At 34.2% G+C, this 11,746-nt stretch overlaps 1 pseudogene; it reads left to right on the top strand.

The window, feature by feature from the left end:
* The first annotated feature begins 9,164 nt into the window (after window positions 1-9,164).
* Window positions 9,165-9,606, top strand: LOC120365361 (DCN1-like protein 5 pseudogene; annotated as a pseudogene).
* The last annotated feature ends 2,140 nt before the right edge of the window (window positions 9,607-11,746 follow it).

The following is an 11,746-nucleotide window of genomic DNA, read 5'->3' as shown; positions in this document are numbered from 1 at the left end:
GCTTAAGGTCACATTTTCTATGTACAAGACCCTAGATTCATACACAGCACTATATATACTGTTGCTCATAACACAAATATTCATTGCCAACCCCAAATAACATTACTGTAACAAAGATAATGGTTCTGAAATCAGTCAGCAAAAGAGCTGGTTTTTGAAATACTAGGAGCTAAGTATTTCACACTAGTATAAAGTCCATTTTATGATGAGAAATGAAAAGCTAAAAATTAAAGTTATGGTCTCTCAGCCAGCACATAACCCAAATCCAGATCTGCTGACCATGCTGATATGTGGTAGTGTGTTTCTGACTCATTTTTACAATTCTTCTATTATAGTAAATTTTCATTAAATGCTGATTCTTTTCATTCCTTTGTCATACGATGTCATTTTTTCCTTGAAAAGAGAGTAAGAGTTGTCTTTCTGAAATGTCCAAATGATCATTCACAAGATGTTGACCCTTCTCTCTCAAAGATTGTGCTAGCATAAGAATTGGGCAATATAACTTTGTTCAATATTTTGTTGTGTTTATATATGGCATCCACAATGATAAGGCTTTTTAAAAATACATAAGCATATTGACATCTAAAAATTTTAAATTAGAACATTTTAATATTGAGAACAAAAACATTTATTGGCAGCTTTGGGGTAGGTCAGACAGCCAAAGTGTGCCTTAAAAAACCTATATATGTACTTAGTAGAATGAAAAAGCTAATGGAGATAATAATTCTGTTAGAGTTAAAAGTTATTTTCTATTATCTGCTTATGTTGTGTGCTGTATATGCTTTCTCAAGTCTGGTTTTTGACTACAACCTTTATTGCTCATCTTATTTAAATTTGTTCAGTTTATTCAAATATTCTTAGATTGAGTGCATGTGCAGTTACTTTATGACTTAAAATGTTATAAAATGGTAAAGTAAGATAATCTGATCTTTCATGTAAATTGGGCTTTGTTGATGTTGGCAGAATAATTCTGAGATTTAAAAAAGCAAACTATAAAGGAAAAGGAAAGAAAAATAAATATAAATCTGCTCTTCTGTCATCTATCAGTGGGTCACAAGCTCATTGGCAGTTTTCCTTGAAATTATACACCAGTTCCAAGTATGTGTTTGTTTCCTTTTCTCACAAACATTTCTACCTGCCCTTTGCCACTCAAAGGAGCACTATTTTCCTATTTATAAACAAAACCTATGTGGAAATTGGAACTTAAACACACTTAAAAAGCTAATTAGAAATCTCACTTTAGACTGCATTTAGGTCATGATAAAAGATTGTGTGGAATGGGACTGTGGAAGGTAAGCACTGATCAGAATCTGAGGAGAAAATCCTAGTTTAACTATACAAACAGGATTGCTGGGCTAAACAGTGTTAAAACAAAATTGGTTGAAAGTCATGTATAGTTTCAATAATACCTAATTGATAAACATTTACCAACACAATGTGATACTTTGTAGTTGGAAGAGAGCAAGTCATTACAGTCAAAGATCATTTGCAATGATCAGGGCATATGTGTTCTGGGAAGAAAAACTGCTGTAGATAGAGCATGTTTGCTGCACAGGTTCGAAGCAAGGTGCCATGGCTTAATTTGACTGCAAAGGTAGCTTTATTAACCTTTCTGACAGCCCCCATTACTTCATAGCTGTGAAGCTAAAATAGCCTGGTACATCATAGAAACCCAGTTAACATCTACAGAAAGAAAGAAAAATAAGCAAACTAATCCGTGTAGGGTCTCTTACCTCTTGATAAAAAGCATACTTTTCTGCAAACAATTGATACCAAGGTTATTTGAGGGGAGAATACATTGATCCAACTCTGGCTACAGTTTGGAGGAGTGTTTAGAGATAGAAAAAATAGTTTGAAAACCGTTCCAACGTTTTTTTTTTTAAATAGGTTTCAAGATGATGGGAGAGGAGTAAAAATTTACAAATTAAGAAAATATTACAAATGTTACAAGGCTAAATTTTGCACTATGTGTAGCTTTCTAGAGAATGAGGAGAAACACTAAAACGACAGACTCCCCAATATACCCTATAAAAATGTTTTTCAAGTGCAAAGTTTGTATTTACAATTACCCACACTTGGAAGGTTTCCAAGCTATTCACTCTCATCTTGCCAGTACTAATTTATTTTTAGGCCTTTCTCCATGTTCCCATCCATACAGTCAATTTGTTTTGTTTCTTTTTATTGCCTTGCAACCAATACCACTGCCTCCATAGTCTTCCCAACTATGCCTCTCATTTGAGCTCATATAAAAAACCCCAGAAGGATGGATGCAAAGGTCTTTTTTCATTAAATAGGGTAAAAATAGCTTGTAACACTGGTGTTGGGAAGTGGAAGCTTTAGTTTTAAAAACATAAAACAATTGGTGAGTGCATTTGTATGTGGTAGTGGTAGAGAAGGAAGAAGAGCTATAAAAGCAAAATGAATTGAAAAAAATGAATAGATAATGCATTAATCTCCCAGGTCATATGGGTCATTGGTCAAGAAAAAAAGAATTCGTGATATTTTTAATTTGACTTAAAGTTTGGGTTCTAGGGTCTGGCAGGGGAATATCTCAAAGTCATCTATAAAAGTGTAAAGCAAAGATATCTCTTGCTCTTAATAGAGACAAAAACAGATAAATAAAAAGGGTCTTACAGAAAAGATCTTAAATTCCAGAACTGAGGCTGGGCACAGTGGCTCACACCTGTAATCCCAGCATTGGGATACCAAGGTGGGCGAATCACGAGGTCAAGAGAGCACTACCATCACGGCCAACATGGTGAAACCACATCTGTACTTAAAAACCCAAATAAGCTGGGCATGGTGGTATGGGGCTGTTGTCCCAGCTACTCCGGAAGCTGAGGCAGGAGAATCGCTTGAACCCGGGAGGTGGAGGTGGCAGTGAGCTGACATGGTGCCACTGCACTTTAGCCTGATAACGGCAAAACTTTGTCTCAAAAAAATAAATTCTAGAATTGATTTTTTGTTTATGACCCTAAAGGCCACACTGTTTGGGACCAGCTATCTTAATGCCTATTTATGACTCTATGACACATGAGTCCCAAAATATCGTGAAGAAAAAAATTAAGGAAAAAGAAGACTATAAGAAAAAGTAGGGGGAGATAATGACAATTATATAATGAGAATATAATAGATGGTAATCACCATTGTCCTTGTCATCCCTATCCTTGTCAACACCAAGAGCTTTACTAATACTGCCAAAAACTGTAGGAAATGTAAAGGAAATCATATTTGTAATCTCAGAAACATAAAACACCTAGGAAGAAATAAATCATGAAATATACAAGAGTATGGGATGAATACTAGCAAACTATAAACAGGAGCAAAAAACAAGGCATAGCAAAGAGACCCATATAGATTATCCCAAGTTTAAAGATTAAATATTATAAAAATATTGATACTCTTCACATGAAGCTATAAATTGAATCCACTGTACTCCAAATAAATACTGAATTTTCCTGGAGCATGAAAAAGTGATTTACAGTTCCTTTGACATAGAGGACACAAAAACAGCAATAAATAACAAAAGAATAAGAAGCATAGGAGAATTTTTCTTTAATGTAACTTATTTTTTAAAATGGGAATAGTTAAGGCATATGGTTTTACCATATGAATTAAGATGGAATCGGAAGCCAGCCTGTGCATGCATGTGTGCATGCATATACATCTTATATATCAAGACACACGTCTTACACTTGAGCACAGTATGAATTCAGAATATGATTTAAGTGATGTTCCCAATAAGGACGTAAGAAGTTACTGAATCAATGGTGTTTAAATGATAAACTCATTTGTTAAAAATCTAGCAAACTAAGAAACTTTATATTAAGACCTCATTGTCATGGTATTAATTTACTACGGTTACTTTTCCAGGGCAAAGTACCACAGACTAGGTGATTTAAACATGAGTAATGTATTTTCTGATGATTCTGGAGACTAGCCATTCAAGATCAGAATGTCAGCAGGGTTGATTTCTTCTGAGTTCTCTTTCCTGGGCTTGTAGACGGCCAACTATCTTCTCCCTGTGTCTTCACCAGGTCTTTTCTCTGCGGATGCCTGTGTCCTAATCTATTCTTGTAAGAACACTAGTAATGTCATATTAGGGCCTACCCTACTGACCTCATTTTACCTTTACTACCTCTTTAAAGGTCCTATCTCCAAATGTGGTCACATTCTAAGATAATGGATATTAGGACTTCAGCATATGAATGTTGGGAGCACATGATTCAGTGCATTATACTCAAAAAATTCATTTCAAAATAATTAAAATTTTTTTAAACTAGAATGACTCTTTTGCCCTCAATGCACAGGTTTCAGAGATTCTTTAAACTTCTTGAAGTTGTAGGAAAAATTGTCTAAATATGGAAATCTGGATTTTTTTTTACTGAAAGACTTTCCCTTTCAAAAGCTTTGTGAAGGAATCTAAAAGTTTAGAACAATAAACTTAAAGGAACACTTAAATGACATTTATATAATATTTAAACAGGTAAAGACTCTCTAAGCATAACAGCAAAAGCATACACCCTAAAGGAAAATATAGATGTGGTTCACTACATAAATATTAAACAATTTTTAAGGAGAAAGAAACTTAAAAGTAAAAGCCTGGGGGAAATAATTACTGCATAGATAGGAAGGAAGCATAAAATGGAGTTAAGTACATGGGTTTAAAATAAGATACATAGCTTTAATATTAGCCTATCTGCTACTAGCCATTTGACTTGCAACAGACTAAGTTTTCCTCACTCTTAAATTTCTTCAACTTAAAATGGAAATTGCAATACTATCAAATAGGAATATCAAGAAGGTTATATTGGCTTATACTTGTAAAATGTACAATGACTAGCACATAGAATTACATCAGTAAATATTTAAAAGGCAAGAGTTTACTATACATATTAATATAATTTTACAGTGTTCTTTTTAAGTAATGTACAAAAATGTTTCAATAGAAAAATTGGCATTGGACATGAACAGAAAAATCAGTAAAATAATGCAGATGATCAAAACCATCAAAAGCAATACACAACCTTACACTTAAAATAGTAAATAGGTCAATCTGTGTGGTTTAGAAATTAATTCACATTGAACCTAGTTTATGCATTATTGTGTATTGCCTAGCATATAAGTACTGAATAAATTTAAAGTTTCTACTTAAATACAATACTTCCTACTTTAATATAAAAATAACATTAAAATATCTGTAAAACTAAAAACATAAAACATAGAAACTTTAAATAAATGCATGAAGTAAATGACAAGAATTTAAAAGAAACTCTAACAAGCATAAATCAATTCTAAATTAACATATGTAAATACATATTTACCTATATAAATTTGTGTGTGTATTTTAACTCAAAATGTCAATTTAATAAAACAAAGAGGGAGAGGGGAAGGATGGTGGTAGGGGAAGGAAAAATTGGCTGGAGTCATTTATGCATATAATTAAAATGCCTTAGTTTCACTGTTTAGAGTTTCATGTGTTTGAAAGTCCCCCTCCTGGGGAAGGTGAAGAATCTCACCTTTCTCTACCCTCATCTCTTTTCGCAACTCATTCTTTAAGCTCATATTGTCATTACAGATGTGACAGCTGTATAATTAAAATAAGGTCAATTGTGTCACTTGCAAATGGTCCAGGCAGTCCACTTTCCCAGGCACCTCCACCACTATGACAAACTCCTTTGTGTGTTCCAAAACTGTCTTGTCTTAGTTTGATATAAGAAGAAAATTGGTTGTTATATGTGAACGTACTTTAAAAGTACAAAATAATGGAATGTATTATCATTACACACTGATTTCAAAAAAAACCGACCATTGGAGGTTTGAAATGTTCTGTTCAATGACATGAACTCCTATAACTTGTCGCTGATGTTTGACCTCAACTTTTTTTTTGTTTGTTTCACTCGTTTTATTGTCACTCCCCTTAAACATACATGGAGAATGCAGATGCCAGCTGTCTTTATCTCTTTGGGTTACGATAAAAAAATGTTTCACTCTAGTTAATTTATAAACAATCGAAATGTATCGTTTACAGTTAGAGGCTGAAAGTACAGCCTTAAGGTACCAGATAGATCATGTCTAGTGCACCTACTGTGTGTCCTCACATGTTAGAGGATCAAAAGGTTTCCCTCAAGCCTCTTTTACAAGATAACTAATTCTATTGATGAGGTCAGAGCCCTCTTGACCTTACTACTTCCTAAACATTCCACCTCTTAATAATATCACACTGTGGAGCAAGTTTCAACATGTGAATTTTAAAGAGCAGGGTTTGAGGTCACAGTACCAGCCTTCCATAAAGATAACAGTTCAGAAACCTCTGAAATGCCAGCTGACAAAAAAAGATAATGACATAATGAAACTCCTAATACTCCTATACTAGACTTGTTAATACTGAGGATGAATTGATAAAACATCATTATCTTTGTGTTCAATCGACTAGAAGAAAAAATAAACTCTCTTAGAATAGGGATAGGAAATGGAAGAAAATGAAAGGGGGGAAACAAAATATGTGAACCCACATCACAATAGCAAGAAAGTTATGATAACCTCTGATGTAGGAACACAGTAATTGAGAGTTGTCACTCAAAAGTCATCAAAGTGAGAAGGTGTCATGTATTGCTGTTGCTTGAGCAGGCCATCTACCTCCAAAGGTAGCTCTCACTCCAAGTTATGCCACTTGGCATGAGTATCTGCTTATTAATCAGAGTTTTACAAAATGGACCATCTCATCCAGGAATTTAAGAAGATTTTTGTAATAAAGTTGGATCACTGTAAATATGGATGATATAAAGCTTTAAGTAACAGAGCTCATTCTAAATTATTCATAAGGAACGTGCTTCCAGACTGCAGAAATATCCCATGTAAGATGAGCCTACATCAGCACACACCTTACTTTTATTTCCCACTTTGGCTTGACACCGTATGTACACAAAAGAATCTGAGATGACGGTGGTTTGGTTGCTCAGCGGTTGCTTATATTACATCATTGAAATGAGAACTACGTTAACTAGCTCTGTGATGTGCCCTGCATAAAGTGGAGGTGGCAGAATAGGTCCCCGAATATATGTAACCTGCATCTGACTGTGACAAGGTACAAATTTCTTCTACACTCTGAGTTGCATTACCTCAAGTGTTAATTTTCATGAGCTGAGAACTTTTTTTAACCCACCAAATTTTCTCAAACACTAAAGTGGTTGATAATATAAAAATCTAATTTTTTTTAAGGTTTAATTTTGCCCTATTTACAGGCCATTTAGATAAAGCAAATTAAAGAGTCCATTTTTATTCTGCTAAACTATACAATAGAATGTAAATGAGAAATATTTTAGCCAAGTAGACAATTGTGTATATCAAATATATATATTTGTGACTATACATGTGTAAATACTTATATACCATATTGCTACTTTGCAAAATATATTTGAATTTATTCTTGGGTGGGCTCAAGAAGACATTTTGCTTTTAATTTCTCTACCAAGTACCAAATTGTGTAGCTCCAGAATGTTGCTTACCATTACTGGTTTGGCCTTAGGGACAGTTACTTTATTACCTTTTTGAACCGTACTTCAAAAGAATTAATTAATTGATGCTCTTAGCAGCCTCATTCTGACAAAAACATATGAAACTCAAATGTTGAACATGGAACCTCAGATGAAACTGTCAGGAAAAAGCTGAAAGTGGTTATTAATATGGCTTTTGATAAATATCTGCTCAGCTTCACACTGTGCCTCGTCTGTTTTCATCTTGGAAAGTAGTTAATCTGATTGATGAAGATCTTGGTTCAGATTGTCTCCCATGCTGAGTTTAATAACGGCACTTTTTTAAGAAAAATTTTCAACTGAAAATGTGCCTTCTCATTTGACTGTTTTTCAGTAGCACAAATTTTAAGTGTTGTCCCTATCATTCCCTTAAATTGTAGGAGCTCCTTACTGTCCACCTCTCATAACATCACTCTTTGTAAAGTGAGTTAATGGGGATGTTGTCAAAGGCTAATGCTAACCCTCCAGGCACAAGCCCAACCAGACAAATCAAACAGCCAGCACCAATGGGCTACAACACTTGGCTCATTATCATTACCTAGCATCTCCCATGAGGCCTGACATTTTTTCATCATAATTCCGTCAAATAGTTCCATGTCTGCATTAAGCACAGTCACAGCAATAACTGGCACAATAGGCCATGGCTGTGCTTCACGGTAGTCATGCTTTGTGGTGGAGCCACTTAAATGCCCTCCACTCACCTTAATTAATAAGCATCAATGTACAACACACTCTCCATTTCAATGAGAAGGAAATTTGGTACAAGAAGGCAGTTCAAAAATTAATCTGATTGGAAGTATTCAGTCATTTTTCTTTTTTGGATGTTAAAATTTTATTTTTAATTTTTTTGCTTTACATTCCAGGATACACATGCAGATGTGCAGAATGTGCACGTTTGTTACATAGGTATATGTGTGCCATGGTGTATAACTACACCTATCAACCTGTCACTTAGATTTTACACCTCACATGCATTATTTGTCCTACAAAGATCAGTTGTCAACTATCGGTCAATGTCATAGTAATTGGCCAGTGTGGCAAGTCAAGAAAAGAATGGAAACATTTTGTGTGTATGTGGTCAATATGTTTAGATGACATCATTATGACCCAATTATGAATTAGTGTTCAAATGAGAGAGAAAATGTCATGCTAAAATCCTTGTTCTTCTGGTAAATGGCCTACAATCATGCAGGCAATTATGTTCCTCTGACTTCAACATAAATCCAGGGGAAAAGTGAACATTTGTCGTTTAATTTGTAGATGCAGACTTCAGTACTTTATGCACCATGTAGAGAAGTAACTTGGACTTTCAAGCTCTGGTCGCTGTGTATATTCATTCAATGGTACCTTTTCTGTATCAGTTACTAATGAGTTATAAAAGACTTAGTTCATTGTTTTAAGTTATTTTCTGAATATCTAAGTGCCCTATATGTGTGTTTGAGTGTGTGAACTTATATGTATGAATTTATAAAGTCTCTTAAACAGTGTGCAGCTTAAAGGCTTCAGGAGTACTTTAACCAACATTTAGTGAATAGGGCCAATATATGTTGAATTGAAATGAACCTCATTTAGTTTTAATTGAAACTAACCTCTTGTCAGTTTTAGCATGGAAACTGGAGGCTTGAAAGCATGGGATGCTTTACCAAGAAAGAATGGTTAAAGGGAATGACTTCATTACAGTGTGACTGCACAGAAAAGTTACCAAAAAATTTTGACGTTTTGTGCTCACAGTTAAATGACATTTCATCATTTAGGAATATCTACAGATAATCCTTTGATTTTGCCAGGGATAAAGATCAGAGAAGCTTGATCTTGATACTGCTAAATCTATGTTAGCTCTTCTGCTTGGGAGGCCATGGCCACAGCCACTGTTTTCAGTATTTTACCAGTACCTGGAGCAATCAAAGTATCATGTTATGAACAGAGATCAGTGGTACAATGTGTTAGAATTCAGCAGAACACAGTCCATGCCGATCTTAGTAACTATGATGAAGGTGGTGCCTGGCCTGTTCTTGATGAATTTGCTGAGTGGCAAAAAGTCTGTCAAACATCAAAGCAAGAACTATTGTAAAGAAAATGCAAACCTTTCACTTCCCACATGTGTACAAGCTGATGAGGGGGAGAAAAACCCAATGGGTACATTTCCATTCATATGAAAGACATCTCATAGTACTTTTTCCTTTTTTTAAACGAGGTTTTTCTTGTTACATGTGATGGGCATTGAGCCACACCTAGTCTTAGACTGACGATTGAAGTGTTTTAATGAGTCAGTCACAGATACAACTTGCCACTTGTTTCATATCCTGTAAGGCAAATCGGGAAAATTTAGCACTTTCTGCATGAGAAACCTAGAAAATAGTTTCCCCCTTTTAAAATTCTTTCTACCTTCACAAGTTATTCTGGGTCATCTATGGGGGAAAGGATTTGTTTATGTACCTGCCTCCATAGTAAAATAACATGTAACTTTAAGTTGATATATTCATTAGCATGTATTCACGTATGGCTACCATTCAGAGAAAAATAAATCCATTACTATGAAATCGAACAATCCTTTGATAATTTTACTAATGACAAATAGCATATCACCCTGTTTGACAGAAGCAGTAAGATTGTCAGAATCTCAGGACCAAGAAACTGTTTTTTGTCTAAAAAATCATACAGCACTAGGAAAGTAAATTTACCTAGTTGTTTTGCATAACTAGACATAACTAGTCTTGTGTCTAGACTTATTTTTTCTTCCACTTCTTCCAAAACTATTTGATGAAAAGACATGTTTGCGCCAGCATATTGATTTTTGTTCCTATGTCAAAGATTGGCTATATTTATGATGGCTATCTCTGAGCTCTTCATTCTGTTCCATTAATTTGTCTGTTCTTTTGCCAATGATACACTGTCTTGATTACAGTAAATATATTAAGACTTGAGTCAAGTAATGTCAGTCCTCCAACTTTATTCTTTACCTTCAATATTGCCTTAGATATTCTTTTGTTCCTTAATAAAGGTTTAAAATCACTGTCAATATTTACAAAATGACATTCTAGGATTTTAAATGGAATTTCATTGTATCTATAAATCAACATGGGAAGAAATTACAGCTTAACAATAGTGTTCCTCTTCATGAGCATGGAATATCTCTCCATTATTTACTTTTTTTCAGGTTTTGTTCATCAGTTTTATAATTATCCTTATATAAATCCTGTACATATCTTGTTAGATTTATATCTGTATTTTGTTTTCCAGGGTTCTAATGTAAAAGGTATTGTGTTGTTTCACATTCCATTTGTTTATTGCTGGGATATAGAAAACAACTGATTTTGTATATAAATCTTATATCCTGCAAACTTGCTATATTTGTTTATTAGTTCTAGGATTCTTTTGTCCACTATTTCAGATTTTCCGCATAGGTAAACTTGTCATCTGTCAACCAAGACAGTTTTATTTTTCTTACAAATTTATATATCTTTTATTCCCTTTACTTACTGAAAGAGCTAGTACATCCAGTATGATGTGGAAATAACTGGTGAGAACGGATATCCTTTCCTTTTTCCTAAAGCTTTCTCATCAAGTTTGCTGTTGGCTTTAGGGTTTTTGTTAGATGTACTTTTTCAAGTTGAGCAAATTATCTTGTCTTCCTAAAACAGTTTTTATCATGAAGAGTTACTTGATTTTGTCATTTTTTGTACAGCTATGATAAAATCTCCCCCCACCCTCTTTTAAGCCTGTTGATGTGCTGGGTGAAATAAACTGTTTTTAAAATGTTGAACCAGTTAGGATCCCTGGGATACACCCTATTTGGTTGCGGAGTATAATTCTTATTTTTTATACATCGTTGGGTATGATATGCTAATGTTTTGTTAAGGACATCACGCTGATCTTCAAGAAAGAGATTGATGGGGGTTTTGTTTGTTTTTTTGTAATATCTTTGTCAGGTTTGTATTAGGATAATGTTGGACTCAGAATGATTTAGAAAATACAATTTCTGCTTCTCCCTAAATGTAAGGAATTGCTATAACTTCTTTCTTCAATCTTCAGTACCATTCACCAGTAAATTCGTATGGTTCTGTGTGTTATGTTTTAAAGGCTAGTAATTAAAATTTCTTAAAGACAGGCCTATTGAACTTGTTTCTTCTTGTTTGAGTTCTGGCAAGTCATCTTTGAGGATTAATCTATTTCATCCATATTATCAAATTTATCAGCAGAGTTCTTTATTT

This window comes from Saimiri boliviensis, chromosome 10, assembly GCF_048565385.1.
Source record: "Saimiri boliviensis isolate mSaiBol1 chromosome 10, mSaiBol1.pri, whole genome shotgun sequence".
Lineage (NCBI taxonomy): Eukaryota > Metazoa > Chordata > Mammalia > Primates > Cebidae > Saimiri > Saimiri boliviensis.
This window is presented reverse-complemented; position numbering and strand designations above follow the sequence as displayed.